Source organism: Aegilops tauschii, chromosome 7 (genome assembly GCF_002575655.3).
Source record: "Aegilops tauschii subsp. strangulata cultivar AL8/78 chromosome 7, Aet v6.0, whole genome shotgun sequence".
Taxonomy (NCBI): Eukaryota; Viridiplantae; Streptophyta; class Magnoliopsida; order Poales; family Poaceae; genus Aegilops; species Aegilops tauschii.
In genome coordinates this window covers 480,715,930-480,734,175 of record NC_053041.3, presented here as the reverse complement: position 1 = coordinate 480,734,175, position 18,246 = coordinate 480,715,930, and the positions used below count along the sequence as shown (strand labels likewise).

The following is an 18,246-nucleotide window of genomic DNA, read 5'->3' as shown; positions in this document are numbered from 1 at the left end:
AGAAGTGTAACAGTGATGATAGCAGTAGTAACTTAGCAGGAACAATATGGAAAAGTTCGTAGGCATTGGATCGGTGACTTGTTGGATGATATTCATCATGTGACAGTTATAACCTAGGGCGATACGGCACTAGCTCCAGTTCATCGATATAACGTAGGCATGTATTCCGTAAATAGTCATACGTGCTTTATTAAAAGAACTTGCATGTCATCTTTTTTCCTACCCTCCCGTGGTAGCGGGGTCCATATTGGAAACTAAGGGATATTAAGGCCTCGTTTTAATAGAGAACCGGAACAATTAACACATAGTGAATACATGAACTCCTCAAACTACGGTCATCACTGAGAGTGGGCCCGATTGTTGTCACTCCGGGGTTGTCGGATCATAACACGTAGTAGATGACTATAACTTGCAAGATCGGATCTAAAACATGGATATAATGATGAATTCATAAACGGTTAAGATCTGAGTCCATGGCACCCGGGCCCAAAGTGACAAGCATTAAGCATGCCAAAGTCATAGCAACATCAATCTAAGAACATAGTGGATACTAGGGATCAAGCCCTAACAAAACTAACTCGATTACATGATGAATCTCATCCAACTCCTCACCGACCAGCGAGCCTACGAAGGAATTACTCACTCCCGGTGGGGAGCATCGTGGAATTCGCGATGCAGAAGGGTTGGTGATGACGAAGAACGAAGATCCCCCTCTCCGGAGCCCCAAACGGACTCCAGATATGCCCTCCCAAGGAAGAACAAGGCTTGGCGGCGGCTCCGTCTCGTGGATCGCGATAATTCTTTCTCCCTAATTTTTTTCTGAAAATATGTGATTTTATAGTGTCAGGGTTGAGGTTTGCGGGGCCACCAGGTGGGTACAACCCACCTGGGCGCGCCAGGAGAGGGGGGCGCGCCCTGGTGGGTTGTGCCCACCCAGGGGCCTCTCTCCGGTGGATCTTGGCTCCAGAAATTCTCTTTTATTATATAAAAAATCCTCGCAAAGTTTCATTCCATTCCGAGAACTTTTATTTCCTGCACAACAACAACAACAACAACATGGTAGTTCATCTGAAAACAACGTCAGTCCGGGGTTAGTTTCATTCAGATCATGCAAATTAGAGTCCAAAACAAGAGGAAAAGCATGAGAAAAAGTAGATACATTGGAGACGTATCAACTCCCCCAAGCTTAAACCTTTGCTTGTCCTCAAGCAATTCAGTTGATAAACTGAAAGTGAGAAAGAAAAACTTTTACGAACTCTTTTGCTCTTGTTTGCATGAATAAGCTTAAACAGCATCCAGGTTTTCAGCCAACATTATAACTAACCATGTCAACAATAACTCTTAAAGATTATAATGACTCATATCAACGACATAATCAACTAGCGAGCAATAATAAGATATCTCAAACAGCAACATGTTGTCAAAACAACCATGATATAATATGACAATAGTTGTATCTCGCTAGCCCTTTCTGAGACCGCAAAACATAAATGCAGATCACCTCCAAAGTTCAAGCAGCGACTAAACATTGTAATTCATGGCAGAAAAGATCCAGTCATGATGCACCCAACATTAGCTACACACAATGCATAAATCATGACAGTTGTGCTCTACTCAGTTTCTGGCGCTTGTGTTTAGAAGGTGGTGACACAACATAAAAGTAAATAGATAGTCCCTTCGCAGAGGGAAACAGTGATTTGCAGAGGTGCTAGAGCTCAATGTTTAAAACCGAGGTAAATGATATTGAGAGATGCACCCTTCTTATTCACTTCAAGACCATCAGTTATCAACATCTTCAATGCTAAGCACGCTAGTGGCGGTTCCCAAGCGATAAAAGTAAAGGTTTACTCCTCCTCCACCATCAATCACACTCCACGGCTTGTCCGAAACAATGGGTGCCATCCATACCAACATCAGTCCCGGGGGAGTTTTGTTTAATTATTTGCATTTTTTAGTTCGGGATTGGGAATCCATATTACCGCCCATTTTCTCGTGCGATGGCGAGTGAATAAACACTCGACCTGAGAATAACTTGCTTAGCACGGAAGATATCGACCACCTCCTCTCGTTCCATGAACGATCCAGGCACACAAAACAGATAATTTTTTTTAGAAGTTTTTAGAGGTGGTACATGCAAATTTACTTAGGACGGCAGGGTATTTTAACCTATAAAGATGCTGGGCGACTCCCCATCAGGAAGCTCGCTCGATTTGCTCCTTCGTTGGCCGTTCGATCTGCCAGATTTCGGTCAACCGAGTCGTCCAGACCATTAGATCTTTACTGCACATTTTACCTTGCTGTTATTTTCTCTCCTCCATGACTGGTGGGCTCTCTGCGCCTGTCTATTGCCTGGGTGAGACTTCCCCGCATGAACCTTTCCACTAGTAGACTTGCACGTGCAACGCACGTCATAATCTATAATAGGAACATCCATTTTAAATCTTATTTCTCTTTAGTGAGTCATTGTTATTGAGCCATGTGAATATGTGTCATGCCTAATGATCCGGATTTCTTATATCATCATTATTCAATTCTCAATCTACTAAAATAACAGCTAATTTTGTTCTAAATATGCCCTATGAAACTAAAGTCAAGTAATACGACTTAGTTTTCAAATAGTGCTACTTCATAAAATAATAAGTATTATAATATGATGCAAAATATATCTGTTCAAGAGAGTCCAAATATCTCCCATAAGTACTTCATGAAATTTAACACCAAGAGGCCATAAAATGACCTACATGATTTATCCTCAACAAAAAGTTTTATAAACAATCAAAACAATCATGACAGAACGTTTATTTAAATTGTTGTAATCCTGTAAAAAGATCACCCACACAACTAAATGGGTCAACTTTTAATAAAAAATTAGATAACTACTCCCTCCGTCCCATAATGTAAGATCTTAACGGAGGGAGTAATATAAACAGAACGAAACTACTTTAGGCACGACAATTTCCAGCCGTTTCTTGCACGACAACTGATCCAAGGGTACTGATCCATGCATTAAACAGAAGAGAGCTGCTATGCAGACGACTTCTTGCATGATGCTACATATCCAACCATCCAGCCATAAACTAAAGCTGCAGCACCGGATTGACCGTCGTGCAAGGATCGGCCACAAAAGTGTCGATCGGCTGTAAAGTAGTTTCGCAGACATAATGAAAAGCCGAGCTGACTCATCGTGCATTCGGTATCTTGTGTGTAGCATCACTGTAAACAGAATGACGAAAAAGGCTAGTGGTAATCTCTACCTAATAATACAGCATGTAGGGTTTCTGCCCCTTCGTCACGCCAATTTGCAAAAAGGCCCATACATTTTCATGAAATCAACCCGCAGTCCAGATTTAAGTCACACCGAACCGTTATTTTACAGTTTTTCAAACCACCCCCTGACTTTTTAGGTATTCCATCCGCGGATCATATTTAAGTCAAACAAATGCTTTTCTAAACTATCCATATCTTTTAAACCGTAACTCCGATTTAAACATGTTATATACGAAATTTGATTAGAAAAATATGTAGAATACGAATATAAGATTATTTTAACCTGTTAAGTACTTATAAATATTATTTTGGAAGATATTTAATTCAGACAAATGGTTTTCTAAATTATACGTATCTTTTAAACCGCAACTCCGATTTTAATATGTTATATATGACATTTGATTAGAAAAATGTGTGAAGTTAATTTTACCTGTTAAATATTTCTTAAATATTGTTTTGGAAGCAAATTTATAACTATAGCGCACGATCCATTTTTCTTTCATACAGGCGGCGATCCGGATTGCAAATAAACACCTATTATAATCATATATGAAAAAAAAACATCGAAAACTACACATGCATACCTATGAATACGTCGCGGGGAAAACAACAGATTTCTCATCACGAGTGTGAGAGAAAGCGAGAGAGAGGGAGAGGGAGGAGAGAGGGAGAGAGCCGTCCTAGGATTAACCACATTTTAACGTGTGAACACCAAGGCCACCGCCGGCGAGGGTGAGAAGAAGGATAAGCGGCAACATAAATATGATGCGTCGCTAAAATAAAGAAGATGGACTTATTGTTGTCTTGAGTGATGGTTGCTCTATTAAGATTGTGTGTTGTGTATTTTCTTCCGTTGCAACGCACGGGCTCTTTTGTGTGATAGTAAAAAGAAAAGGAATTGGACAACGCCCGCCCGACGCTATATATGTACTGTATGTCTATTATTATCGATGAAAAGAAAAATTGGACCTCTCTGCCTCCTCTCAGTTCTCCACACCCACACACTTCAGTACCTTATCCCTTCCATTGTCTCCGCACCGCTCTCAGAAAAAAAGCCACCGCATCCTCGGTGCTCCCGGCGGCTACGGCGAAGGAGTCCCTGGGCATGCTGCTGCTGCGCCGACGCCTTCGCCATCCGCACCGTCGTGGGCAATGCCAAATACAACGCCGATGCTGCATATACGCGCGCGCGCCGGTCGCCGCCGCGGCCTCGGTGCGCCCGACCACGGAGGAGGGGGAGGAGCAGGCGCAGTGGCGAAGGAGCCGGCAGCGTAGACGGAGGGAGAGGAGTAGCGCGAGGGGCGCGGACGGAGGGGTCGCCGGGGACGTTTGGCGCGCCACCACACAACGGTCCCGGGCCGCCGCCGGGAGGCAGAGAGGCGACAAGGTTTGTGCTGGCTGCCCTGCTTCTCCTTGTTACTGGTGGATTTTCTGATGTGCAGATGGCTAGTTTGCGTCCATCAGTGCTAAAACTTTGAACGAATCTTGTTCTTCTTCGGAAATCCAACTGAATTTCCATCTCGTTCTGAATTGAGTTCTGATTGCCGGGTGACAGAGGTGGGAGGATAACCGAACAACGGGCTCGCAGGGTCACTATGCGAGAGCACATATCCTCGCATGGCAGCTTACATGTAGCCCTATAAAATCAAATTCAGCCCCATGTTACCTGATTTCCTGTTAATGGATTTTACTGCTTTTCTGTTTTGGACCCTGTGTAACTTGTTGTATTTCTAGAGCAGTGCAGCGAGGAGGAGGCTATGAAGTACGTCCAATACTTTAACCTACAACCATCTAATATGCAAATTTAATAATAGAAGAAGATGACCTCATTTATATACTGGAAAATGAAAAACATAAAAAGTATAAGATGACCCAATTACTCTTTTATGTGCACCTTGTGTGCGTAGACACTGGACTACAATTGTAGCAACAAAGAGTATATCAATTTATCAGGTAATAGAAATAGTGCTACTTTTTTGGATGCAGTCACAAAGACAAGACTTTTTTTGTGATTAGAGAGGGTGCTTTCTTACTTGCTGATCACTGAATGCGTGAGTAATCATTATTATGTTGGATTGGTAGATGTTGTTTGATGCCATAAAAATGCTCTGTACCTGAATCAACTATAGAGTGCCCAAAGAAAGAAGAAATAAGCACTTTCGATAATTTAGCACCATTAAAAAATCGATGAACTAACCTTTTTTTTAAAGACACTTCTGCGATATGTAGGTTGACCATTGTACTGAGTTGGGGGTTCTCAAACAGTTTGACATTTGTGTGTCATTTGTCTTGAAATTCTTTGCATCTGGTACGCATCATTTGTGTGCAACCAATTGGACTCATCATCTTCATAAATATTCTCTTTTTCATCGAGGATGTCTCTGTTGAAATGCATGGAATTTGGTACTGCACCACCTGCACATGTTATGTTCTGCAGTTGTGTGGCTACCAATTGTCCGGTAGCTGGTACTTGCGACACAATGTTACTGTCATCGAGGACAGCAGCAATATGCTTATTTTGCTTGCGGGTTTGGCGTTGTCGCTTTAATATTTCCTCTCTATTTTGTGCATACCGCTCCCTTTCCATCCGATTCTTAATCTCATTACGGTCTGAATATATGAACAATAGATCATTATATAGTAATCCAACTGGGCCGTATATCATGAAGTTGATCATCGTTACCTTGTGATACAGCCAACTGCGTGTGTGCTCTGTTATTTAGGCCATTGATCTTGGCAGCGGCAATTTTTTTCTGTTTGTAGGCCTCATGCCGTCTCTTATTAATCTCATCCCTATTTTGTGCATATTGCTCTCTATCCATCTGCCTTTTTATTTCTTTAGGGTCTGCAAATCATGACACAATTCAGCAGTTGAGCAACAATCGAGGGACTGGGTTATGATCATTACCTGTTGGGAGTGGTAGGGGCCATACGAAGTCCTTCAACCCTGTGAATGTCAAGAGTGTTATCATACAACTATCTTTGAAGGAATAGTATTACCGGAATACAGACATAGTAGAATTTTATGTTCAACTCCCACCAACTCTTTACCTTCAGAGCTTTCTTGTGGTGCCTCTGCTTACCCAAATGAATTCAATTTGCATTAATATACTTAGTATAATGCTACAAGATGTAGTTATTTGTAATACTATTCATCTAGGTTTGTTACCCAAATGGATTCAATTTGCATTAATATACTTGCATAATGCTACAAAATATAGTAGTTTGTAATACTATTCATCTAGGTCTACTACCCAAATGAATTCAATTTGCATTAATATACTTGGCATAATGTAACAGGATGTAGTAGTTTGTAATACTATTCATCTAGGTCTCTTTTAGAGTGTGGCTTTTTTTTATGTTCATATTACTTTAACTGAGCAATGGGTGAACCATATGCAGCTCGGTGAGGCTTTTAGGTGAGGTCAGTACCATGTGCATTTGTCAAGGCTTCATGGTATGATTTCAGGTTTAGGTCAGGTACGTACAATAGGGATCATGTTAGCATATGCTCATGCCATAAGAGTTATTCTTGTTTTTGATAAATTATAGAATGCCAACATGTTTTTGTCATTATAATACGCAGAAAAGCAACAGGATCAATCAAATGGATCACACTGGCAACATGTTGGCAAATAAGCATGCACCTGCGGAGCAGTTCATCGGCGCTGTGACTTCGTCGTATGCGCAGTGCGGCGATGGCGCGGGACAGTCTGGGTGGCGGCGGCGTGTAAAAGCCTCACAAAGTTCAGACAGTCTGGGCGGCACCTTTGTTGGCGAAGAGCTCAGACGTGAATGACGCGGGGCAGGTCAGCTCGTCGCACCCGTCGTCGGGTCCCTCGCCGGCTGGGCAGGGCAGCGATGGCGCAGGTCAACCTGGACGCCTGGATGGGAACAAAGTTTAGACAGTCTGGGCGGTACCTGTATTGACGAAGAGCTCGTCGTTGTGGCCGTCGTCTGGTGCCTTGCCGTCTACGCAGGGCAGCGATGGCGCAGGTAAACCTGGATGCCTGGACGGCAATAGAGTTCAGCTAGTCTCGGCGCGGCACCTGTGTCGGCAAAGAGCTCGTCGTCGCCGCCGTGGTCGGGTGCCTCGTCGGCTGTCCAGGGCAGCGATGTCGCGGGTTAACCTGGACGCCTGGATGGCAACGCGGAACGGCGGCGGCGGCGGGGGAAAATAAATTGGTTGCCGCTAATTTAGCAACTTTCTTTCTGTGTTGTTGAACAATTCATGCGGAACGAACGTTTGGTTTCCCTTTTGCGATTGTTTTTTCTCTCCATATAAATTGGACGTGGGTTGTTTGATTGTTTCCCTTGTACGTGGGCGTGGGTTTCTCTTGTGCGAGTGTGGGTCCGGCAGAGTTTTCGTTCGTCATGTTCTCCGCGCGTCGTGGGTTGCCTGGCGGCGGCGTTCGTAGTGTAGAAGTGTAGATACGCGCCGCGCGTCGTGGGTTGCCTGGCTCGTCTGCAGTTGATGAAAAGGATGAATCGTCGCATGCACACCCGCCGGTACCCTTTCGCACTATGACGAGTGGCCCGAGTTGGCTGATGGTCCTGTTCGTCAGTGGTTTCTTTATTGGCTGGGACAGCCCGTTGAACGTGCGAGAGCACTTTGGGCCAGGCCGCACTTCCCGCGCCGCGCGCGACGTGCCTGACTCCTTTCGCCCAGACGCCCAGCCCCACAGCCGCCGCAGCACTCCACCCCCATCCTCCTGTCCTCCACCATGAGAGCCTCCTCCTCCGCCTCCCCGCCGCGACCTCTTCCTTCCTTGGCCGGCAGTCACTGCATCTCCTCACCGTGGGGAGTGACAGTAGCGGCAGGGAGAGGGGGTATCCTCCTCCCATCCCCTCGAGCCGCCGGTGCCGGATCCCGCTTCCGCCGTCCCCTTCGCGCAGTCCTCCGCGCCCGCCGGCCAACTACATGTGCATCACCCTGGTAAGTCCCAGCCCATGCTCTGTTCTTATTCTCCGGTGAGATTTTCTCAGCTCCGCATTTTTTTATCTTTATGTTTCTTCTCCGGCTTGAGGGAGTGGATTTCCATCACTGGATTCTTGGATAAAATGAGGAGATGCAAGATAGTTCACAACCGCATGGGCCAAACCTACAGGCTATAGCTGGATCGGCCTTGTTAAGGTGCGTATAAAAATACAACATCGAAAAAGTAGTTGATAGTTATTAGTTGATTCTCTAATCTGATCGAAATATTCTCACGAATGTTTCTTTAGTGATAATATATTAAGATCTGGAACATTGTGGAGCAACGAGTGACAAAAGTATTAGATGAGATCTGAAACAATGCAGCTAACTCTTGGTTGACTGGACTTATGAGGCGCAAGGTGAGCTTCTTCGCCTGTAACAGGATGCACCTTTCATATTATTGAATACATTGTTAAGGATTGAATGTTCCATTTGGTACTGTCCAGATGAGTTCGTCCTATGCTAGAAGGTGAGCTGATCCCAACCTAGGCCTCATGATGCTCCTATCCTGCATAAGTTTCTACTCCTCAGATTTTAGGTTGGGTGTATTAACATATATGCCACACACTAAATTTACATCTTAGTGTAAGAGTAAATAGGGATAAATCATTGCACCTTGTTGAAAAATTAGAACTACAGAGAAGAAAGGAAATTATTAAAGAAGGGATATAGTTGATAAGGTTGTTGTGGTGTTTCTTTGTAAATAATGACATGCTAACTTGCTTGTTTAATTTGGGTGTGTGGGATATAGGAGATACAAGGAGAGATATTTCAGTTGCAATCCAGCTTTATTTCATTGTGAAACATGGTAGGCATGCATAGCGTGCTGGTCTTTTACTCTAGAGTTCTGCGCCGCTGGTCAATTTTGATAGTTAGAAATACATATATTGTACATTTTTACATTTGATAACCTGAATTCTTCAATGACAGAGAGAGCTACATCGAGGTTTCACTGAGGGAGATGGGGTTGATGGAGAAGAAGAGGAAACAGAGGCGGGTGTTCTTGCGGCGCTCGGCTGGTTCCAAGACCGTGAGGGGAAGGACTTCATGGTGCATGCGTGCTTTGCCTTCGAACCAAATCGAACCCAATAGAAAAACACACGCACATGCATCTTTTCCTTGTCCCTGATGTTGTGTTGTGATTGTTGTAGCCTCTGGAGGGGAAAGAGCAGAGGATTCGGGAGAAGAAGCAACCAGAGGAGCCGGAGAACACGGCCCCTGTCCTGTATATCAGCCACATCCCCCATGCTTCTATGAGTACCAGATGCAAGGTATGTCTCTATCAGTAGAGCTTGGAGAAGTGCAGGTGATGCAAGGGGTCTGTTCCTAATGTCATTTTTGTTGGTTTGGATGGGTTTGCAGGTTTCTCAGTAGCTTGGGGCTATTAAGAAGATGGTCAGTTGGTCAGTATTGCCTGGAACTGCAAGATATCCTATACTGCATTATTACAAGATATCTGGCGATTTGTGTGTTTTCTGCAAGCCTCTAACTTGCTGTTTGGTGATATATATGTAGACAGGAAAATCTAAGCATTCAGATAGTTATAAGTACATATATTTCAGTTGCAACTAAACTGTACATGACGATGAATGAATATTAACTAAGTCATTCACACAAATAAAAAAGTATCACGGCTAGAGTGAATATCCAATTATCAGTTCATGAAGTCAGACAGATAAAAAAGCTGATTCTTAAACACGAACAAATAGATAGAATCTCGCACAATTGCGACACCTTCGCCTTATCGTTGTTACCTTTTCTGCTTCCCTTCTCTTTATTCCCCTTAATTCTGTTTATCCTACCCCTAGATCGAATATCATTTTGGCGGGTGGATGTTAACTTCATTAGTAATGGTGCAGCCAATAAATTCTTCAAACTCTTGTGGTACAATTTGTTGTTTTGCTGGGACATTCAGTTCGTTGCTTTCCATCTCTAGAGAGCACGCCTCATTCTGATTGTTTAGTTTGAATTAGCACATTGAGGACAAAACATCTCTTTTGGTTCCATCTACTGCAGAACCTACTGGACAGAACAAAGTCGAGGGAAGAAGTATGCGAGTCAAGTATCCGTGATGACCAACTGATGAAAATCACATTTGAGTGGCCCAATCGTTTGATCTGCTCCAACACTACCGTTCCGGCTTTCAGATTGAGTAACCTGTACCCACGTCTACTGCAAACCTACTAGACAGAATAAAATTGAGGGAATAAGTATATAAACTCGTTAGTTAATCAAGATGAATAGATTTGCCTATCCGCAGACAGCTCTGAATCAGTTTTTACCCTTTCTTTTCTAGAAAGATAAGAACAATACCCAGTACGATCCTCTTCTTCTGTACCAGCTTCACCGAGGAGCCAATTAGTACAAAAATGTCTTTTGAATTTCATAGTTTTGGTCATGATGCCATCATACCGCATGCATGGTGCTTATGCAACTATAAGTCTATAACTACAGAAATGTACCTTTCTTTGCCTACAGCTAAATATGACCCGTCTTAGATGGTTTGGAAGAACTAATATATGTACTCTCCCTTTTGCCTACTTTTGGGTATGAATAGTTCAACTGATTTTTGGTGATTCACATTATAGTATCCAGCTTTCCTGGCTCTATTTTGTGCATCTAAATTTTTTGTGTGCAAAAATGTTCCTGAAAAGACATGAGTTGTATAGTTCAGCATCCTGCTTTGTGGTAGGTTGATAATATTCCATTTTTATGATTACCCTGCTTTAGATTATTCTTGTGTGCCTTGTGCAACCTTTCCATTCTAGGCATCATTTCTCAATTGTTTGGGGTCCAATTCTACAAATGCTTGGATGTGTTGGTTCGGCCTTCTGTTAATCTCCAGATGATAGGTGAGGCAGGCAAGTTAACTCTCTGGTTTCTCATGATACTTCTAAAATCTATTGCATAGTAGGATACGTGCCTGAAATGTGTGCACACTTACAATTTCGGTTGTTGTGGAGTTAAATTATAAATCGATTTGATAAGATATATATATATATATATATATATATATATATATAGCTTTCAACCAAGCAGACTATTCTTTTAGTATATAAATAGTATGGCTATATACACTGAGTGCAAAAGCTATTTGTTCGCCACTTAAGCTTATATTCTCCTATTTTCTTTAGCTATCGTCCTTTGACATTTTCTTTATGCAATGGTTGGTTGATCAAGCCGAGGACTTCCCCGCGGTGCTTGGTTGGACCATGTTTCATTCAGCTAATAAAACAGTATATATGTGTGTGATTGCTTCATCAATTTTCAGAAACATTTGTTGCCCAATAGCTTCCAAATAGCAGTTTAGCTTTCTTTGTTGCATCTATATACTTGCACCTTACAACAACCATCATGTTCGCAAATCGTCTCTATGAATGTCCTTTCTTTACTCATTTAGGACTTATGAGTTGATTAATATGTCACTCTCAATAAAGTGTCCCGCGAGCTGCTGCTCCGCTTCGACGCCGCGCAGGAGAGCTGGCCTCTCTCCGCGCATGAGGATTGGCTTCATTGCCAAATCAAAACCTCCTACATGGGCCTGGCATCGCTTGAGCGTACCATCGCATGTCAGCGAGCGCGTATCGCCTCCCTCCAGGACGGGGATGCAAATACTTCCTTCTTCCACCGCCAGTGCTCTTACCGTCGCCAGAAGAACAGGATCCACAGCCTGGCTGTGGACGGACAGGTCCTCACCGGCCACGACGACATGGTTGCGGCCACTTTCGCGCACTTCGACGAGCTCCTGGGCACCGCTACGCATCGCGAGTGCACGCTAAACCTCGCGCAACTCATCGAGCCCGCTGATGACCTACTCGAGCTCGACGCGCCCTTCACCGACGACGAAATCTGGAATGCCGTCAAGCGGTTGCCAGCGCGGAAGGCCCCGGGGCCGGATGGATTCACCGCCGAGTTTCTCCGCGCCTGCTGGCCCATCGTCAAGGACGATTTCGCCGCCGTCTTCCAGCAGCTCTATAACATGCGCGGCCGCGGATTCTTCCGTCTCAATGAGGCACTCCTATCGCTGCTGCCAAAGCACGCCGATGCGCGCGGCCTGCGTGACTACAGGCCGATCAGCCTCGTTCACGTGGTGGCCAAGATCTTCGCAAAGGTGTTGTCGCTTCGCCTCGCGCCAAAGCTTGACTCGCTCGTCGGCAACAACCAGAATGCCTTCATCTCCGGCCGCAACTTGCACGACAATTTTGTCCTTGTTCGGCAGTCCGCACGCCTGCTGCACCAGCTCGGGGCGCCGCACATCCTCCTCAAGCTTGACCTTGCTCGCGCCTTCGACTCGCTTTCATGGCCATTTCTCTTCGAGGTGCTGCGACAGTACGGCTTCGGAGACAGATTCTTGGAATGGCTCGCGATCTTACTGTCTTCTGCTAGCACAAAGGTGCTGCGAACCCTGGCCCCCCAATTTGGCATCGCCAGGGCGACCCCGTCTCACCTCAGCTGTTCGTCCTCGCCGTGGACATTCTTGGGCGCCTCTTCAAGCGTGCTGCGGACATGGGAGTCTTGCGCAGACTGTATCCCACAAGATCCGTCCCGCCAATCTCGCTGTATGCGGACGACGTCGTCCTGTTCTGCCATCCCCACTCCGACGACATGGAAGCGGTCAAGGCCATCCTGCACCTGTTCGGCCGGGCCTTTGGACTGCATGTTAACTACGCCAAGAGCGCTGCCACGCTCATTCGCTGCGAGGCCGACAAAGCTGCTCCAGCCGTCCAGCTCCTGGGTTGCCCGATCGTCGAGGTCCCCCTCACCTACCTGGGCATCCCCCTCACCATCCGACGACCTACTGCCGCGCAGCTGCTGCCCCTCGTCGACAGGGTGGCCAGGAGCCTCCCCTCTTGGAAGGCGTGGCTGATGAACCAAGCCGGCCGCCTTGCCCTGGCGAAATCGGTCCTGGGCGCGATTCCGCTCCACCAGCTGCTCGTGCTTGCCCCCCCCACAAGAAGACTCAAGCTGCTCGAGAAAATCCAACACGGCTTCCTTTTGTTGGGGAACGTAGTAATTTCAAAAAAATTCCTACGCACACGCAAGATCATGGCGATGCATAGCAACGAGAGGGGAGAGTGTTGTCCATGTACCCTCGTAGACCGAAAGCGGAAGCGTTAGCACAACGCGGTTGATGTAGTCGTACGTCTTCACGATCCGACCGATCAAGTACCGAACGCACGGCACCTCCGAGTTCAGCACACGTTCAGCCCGATGACGTCCCTCGAACTCCGATCCAGCCGAGTGTTGAGGGAGAGTTTCGTCAGCACGACGGCGTGGTGACGATGATGATGTTCTACCGACGCAGGGCTTCGCCTAAGCACCGCTACAGTATTATCGAGGTGGACTATGGTGGAGGGGGGCACCGCACACGGCTAAAAGATCACACGATCAATTGTTGTCTCTAGGGTGCCCCCTGCCCCTGTATATAAAGGAGCAAGGGGGGAGGTGCGGCCGGCCAGGAGGGGGCGCGCCAGGAGGAGTCCCTTTTCCTTGTTGGATTAGGAGAAGAGGGGGAAAGAGGTGGAGGAGAAGAAGGAAGGGGGGCGCCGCCCCCCTCTCCTTGTCCTATTCGGACTAGGGGGGAGGGGCGCGCGGCCCTTGCCCTGGCCGCCTCTCCTCTTCTCCACTAAGGCCCACTATGGCCCATTAACCCCGGGGGTTCCGGTAACCCCTTCGGTACTCCGGTAAAATCCCGATTTCACCCGGAACACTTCCGATATCCAAATATAGGCTTCCAATATATCAATCTTCATGTCTCGACCATTTCGAGACTCCTCGTCATGTCCGCGATCACATCCAGGACTCCGAACAACCTTCGGTACATCAAAACTTATAAACTCATAATATAACTGTCATCGAAACGTTAAGCGTGCGGACCCTACGGGTTCGAGAACTATGTAGACATGACCGAGACACGTCTCCGGTCAATAACCAATAGCGGAACCTGGATGCTCATATTGGCTCCCACATATTCTATGAAGATCTTTATCGGTCAAACCGCATAACAACATACGTTGTTCCCTTTGTCATCGGTATGTTACTTGCCCGAGATTCGATCGTCGGTATCTCAATACCTAGTTCAATCTCGTTACCAGCAAGTCTCTTTACTCATTCCGTAATACATCATCCCGCAACTAACTCATTAGTTGCAATGCTTGCAAGGCTTAAGTGATGTGCATTACCGAGTGGGCCCAGAGATACCTCTCCGACAATCGGAGTGACAAATCCTAATCTCGAAATACGCCAACCCAACAAGTACCTTCGGAGACACCTGTAGAGCACCTTTATAATCACCCAGTTACGTTGTGACGTTTGGTAGCACACAAAGTGTTCCTCCGGTAAACGGGAGTTGCATAATCTCATAGTCATAGGAACATGTATAAGTCATGAAGAAAGCAATAGCAACATACTAAACGATCAAGTGCTAAGCTAATGGAATGGGTCAAGTCAATCACATCATTCTCCTAATGATGTGATCCCGTTAATCAAATGACAACCCATGTCAATGGCTAGGAAACATAACCATTTTTGATCAACGAGCTAGTCAAGTAGAGGCATACTAGTGACACTCTGTTTGTCTATGTATTCACACAAGTATTACGTTTCCGGTTAATACAATTCTAGCATAAATAATAAACATTTATCATGGTATAAGGAAATAAATAATAACTTTATTATTGCCTCTAGGGCATATTTCCTTCACCTTTGGGCTGGCCGCGCCGAAGCCAAAGTGCCATGTCAATTGGCGTCGTGTTGCCCGCCCACTGTCCTTGGGTGGGCTGGGAGTCCATGACCTGGAGCGCACGGGCCTTTCGCTTCGTGTCCGTTGGCTCTGGTTCAGCCGCACCGACGATCGACGCGCTTGGAGTGGCTTGGACTTGCAGTTTTCCGCTGAGGAGCGCGCCTTCTTCTTTGCCAGCACTTACACTGTCCTTGGCAACGGTCAGACCACGAAGTTCTGGGAGGACAGATGGATTGGAGGACGCTCTGTCCGTGAAATCGCGCCTCTCCTGCACTCATGCATTCCCAAAAGGAGAAGGAAGGCCACGACGATGGCCGATGGCTTGCCGGGGCACCTCTGGGCGCGAGACATCCACGGAGTTGTGGGCATTCACGAAATCGGCCAGTACATCTTGCTATGGCGCTTGATCGAGAGCACAACGCTCTCCGACACGCCTGACCAGCTCGTGTGGAAGTGGACGGTGTCGGGCATCTGCACCGCTAAATCTGCATACGCCGCTTCCTTGCACGGCTCGATGACCTGCGGCAACTGGAGGCTCACATGGAAGAGTTGGGCACCCCCCAAAGTGAAGTTCTTCCTCTGGCTTGTCAGCTTGGATCGATGCTGGACGGCGGACCGCCTCGCCCGGCATGGACTGCAGCACCACAACAGTTGCCCTCTTTGCTGCCAGGAGCCTGAAACAATGCGCCATCTCCTCCTTGGGTGTTCCTTCTCGAGGCACGTCTGGTTCGAGATCCTCTCCTGGATGCGCATGACATGCAATGCGCATGACATGTAGGCCCCCGAGCAACGAGGCTACCCTCTTTGATTGGTGGCATGATGCCCGGCAGGTCACGCCCAAGGCGATGCGCAAGGGGCTGGCATCCGCGACACTTCTTACCTCCTGGATGATCTGGAAGCACCGCAATGATTGCGTCTTCAACGACGCACGCCCTTCCATCCGGACGCTAGTTCACGGCATCAAGGAGGAGGCCAAACTTTGGGCTACGGCAGGCGCTGCTGGACTCAGAGTAGTCTTGCCCCCGACCTGGGACGTGCACCAGCTCATGTCCCCCGACTGTAATTCGCCTCCTAGGAGGACTGTAACATAAAACACTCTTTCTTTTCAATACAATGAGGAATGACATATATAATTGGTTCTATTATAGTAGCTAGCATTCATCTTTTCCAAATAAATTGTACTGCCTTTTGCTTTATCTCTTGGTATATTTTTCATTGCTAACAATTGATCTGCATAGATGCTATTCTGTCAAGATTTTCTGCTATCAAATAATTCATGGCTAGCTACAATGTTTACCTTTTATGTAACTATTGAGACCCTCTCAGCTGTGTGATATAATCTCAGCTCTCAGGCGCTAGATTATGCATGTACTTGCCTCTCGCTTATGGCACTCACAATGCTTCATGTTTGTTTACCTTTCTTATTTCTGTGTTGTCCTGTAATAAAACAAGATATTTACTCAAATCCTTGCAGGAATAACTAAGCCTTTCAAGGATGTTGCTTGAAGATGGAGGGATCTTTCCCTACAAGTTTGTTCTTTTTGTTGTTACAGCAAAGACTACTTTTTGGGTTGTCGAGGTGAGCTGTATGATGTAAGCACTTATGGAGGAGAAAAAATTACTTAGAATTTGACTTCTCCTGCGTTTATAGGCTAATCAAGTGACCTTTTGTCAACTTTTATGCAATCTGGCTCTCCAAATTTTGTGCTTACTCTGAACACTCAAAATTTGTGCTTTGCTGTCCTGTGTTGATTAGTGAAATCCTGGTTTTGTCTTAAAGACTATACCCAGCCATGTCCTAGGTTTTTCATTTTGTATGAATTTCATGTTTCCCTGGAATATGAGAATACACCAACTGGAAGAACTGTTGAGCAACACATTTTCATGGGATTTTATATGTTGCGATGTCTGATTTTTGTCTCTCTTCCAGTTTACATAGAGAAGCCTCGGTAAGTACTCAAGAATTTTGTTTTCGTCTATATTGACAGACTTTAGGTATTTTTTTAGAATGATTCTGAAACGAGGTCACTCCTACTGATCTTGCTCTTCGTGTCCGGTGGCAGGATGCTAGGTCAAGAATGCAGGGTGGGCGAAAGAAAATTGTGAATGCTTTTATCTCCGTGGTCATTTGGAGCATATGGAGGGACAAGATAGCGGGCTTTAATAGTGTCTTCGCGCTGCTCCAGAGAGTCATCGATCCTGATACTAGGCAGTAGGCTGGTGTGAGCTTGGGTCATTTGATCATCCCCGATTGTGTAAAGACTCCTCTGTAATATATGCAATCCTATTGCATGGTTTAAAAAAGAATGATTCTGAAACGGGTGTAAAGCAGTGTATGTGCTTGGCCACAGCTAAACCTACTAATATATGGAATTTTTTTTCAAAGCACACATGGTTTTAGTGGGTCTCTGCTCCAGTTGGCGCAACGGGTGGTATCATGCCCATGCCTATATGACACGATATACTTCTTTGTAATGTAATCAGTTGTGCATGTCAATGGAGGTGGTTTAAAGCATGTAAGCTGATGCATCTTGTGCTTGCTTGTCACTATTTGTACTAGGCAAGGTCTGCAATAGATTATATATTCATTCAAACATGTACTTGGTTTGCTTCCTTTTCCTGCTTGAACATATGTAAGTTCTTATTGTCTTTACATGCTTATTTGGTGAGGAAGCCATCACCATCTAATTCATCCATATTATTTGCTTTTTAGTTGTAGTGATGCAAGGTATACCCTCCCTTGGAGAAAGAAAGATATTATGTGATCGCCTGATCGGATAGTAGGTAGCTAAGGAGACGAGCCATTAGTTTGAGTTCAGGAAGAGGTGACAGCGCATGGGAGCTTGGTAGTAAGAAAATGTGGTTTGAGGTGCTTTCACATTTTCCTGAAATTTCTCATTAGTATGTAGAGTTCAACTAAACCATAACGAACCTGGAGGTTTATCTTATCTATGTTTGTAGCCATGCAAATTTTGAATTGTTTACTTTGATGGTTTATCGACTGTTAGAATATAGTAGGTTGTGTTCAACGTGCTCACAAAATTGAAAAGAATCCATTCGATGTCGAATTCAGATTAAATCTATGGACTAGCTCATTCAGGTATTATAGGGGAAAACAACATTTGTTTTCTGGATTCAGTTTTGGTTCTTTTTGTAAAAACAGTCAAATATTGATCTTAATGAAACATTGCATTTTTTCCATACAAGTCGCTGGTATAATTTGTACCTGGCAAATAAATTTGTGTCACTATCTATTTCA

The 18,246-nt window shown here is 45.4% G+C and overlaps 1 long non-coding RNA gene across 4 annotated transcripts; it reads left to right on the top strand.

The window, feature by feature from the left end:
* The first annotated feature begins 4,216 nt into the window (after positions 1-4,216).
* On the top strand, positions 4,217-17,377 carry LOC109734777 (uncharacterized). 4 transcript variants are annotated; one of them, XR_012189318.1, is made up of 10 exons: positions 4,217-4,654; positions 6,110-6,187; positions 6,670-6,747; positions 6,854-8,203; positions 8,295-8,401; positions 8,494-8,604; positions 9,176-9,295; positions 9,397-9,516; positions 9,608-11,106; positions 16,462-17,377. It is a non-coding gene; the product is annotated as an uncharacterized lncRNA (long non-coding RNA). The 4 variants fall into 4 exon arrangements; XR_012189319.1 differs by lacking the exon at positions 6,110-6,187 and adding an exon at positions 5,007-5,029 and having other exon boundaries at positions 6,854-8,401; positions 9,608-11,097; XR_006666109.2 differs by lacking the exons at positions 4,217-4,654; positions 6,110-6,187; positions 6,670-6,747 and adding an exon at positions 8,692-8,714 and having other exon boundaries at positions 6,854-8,401; positions 9,608-11,097.
* The last annotated feature ends 869 nt before the right edge of the window (positions 17,378-18,246 follow it).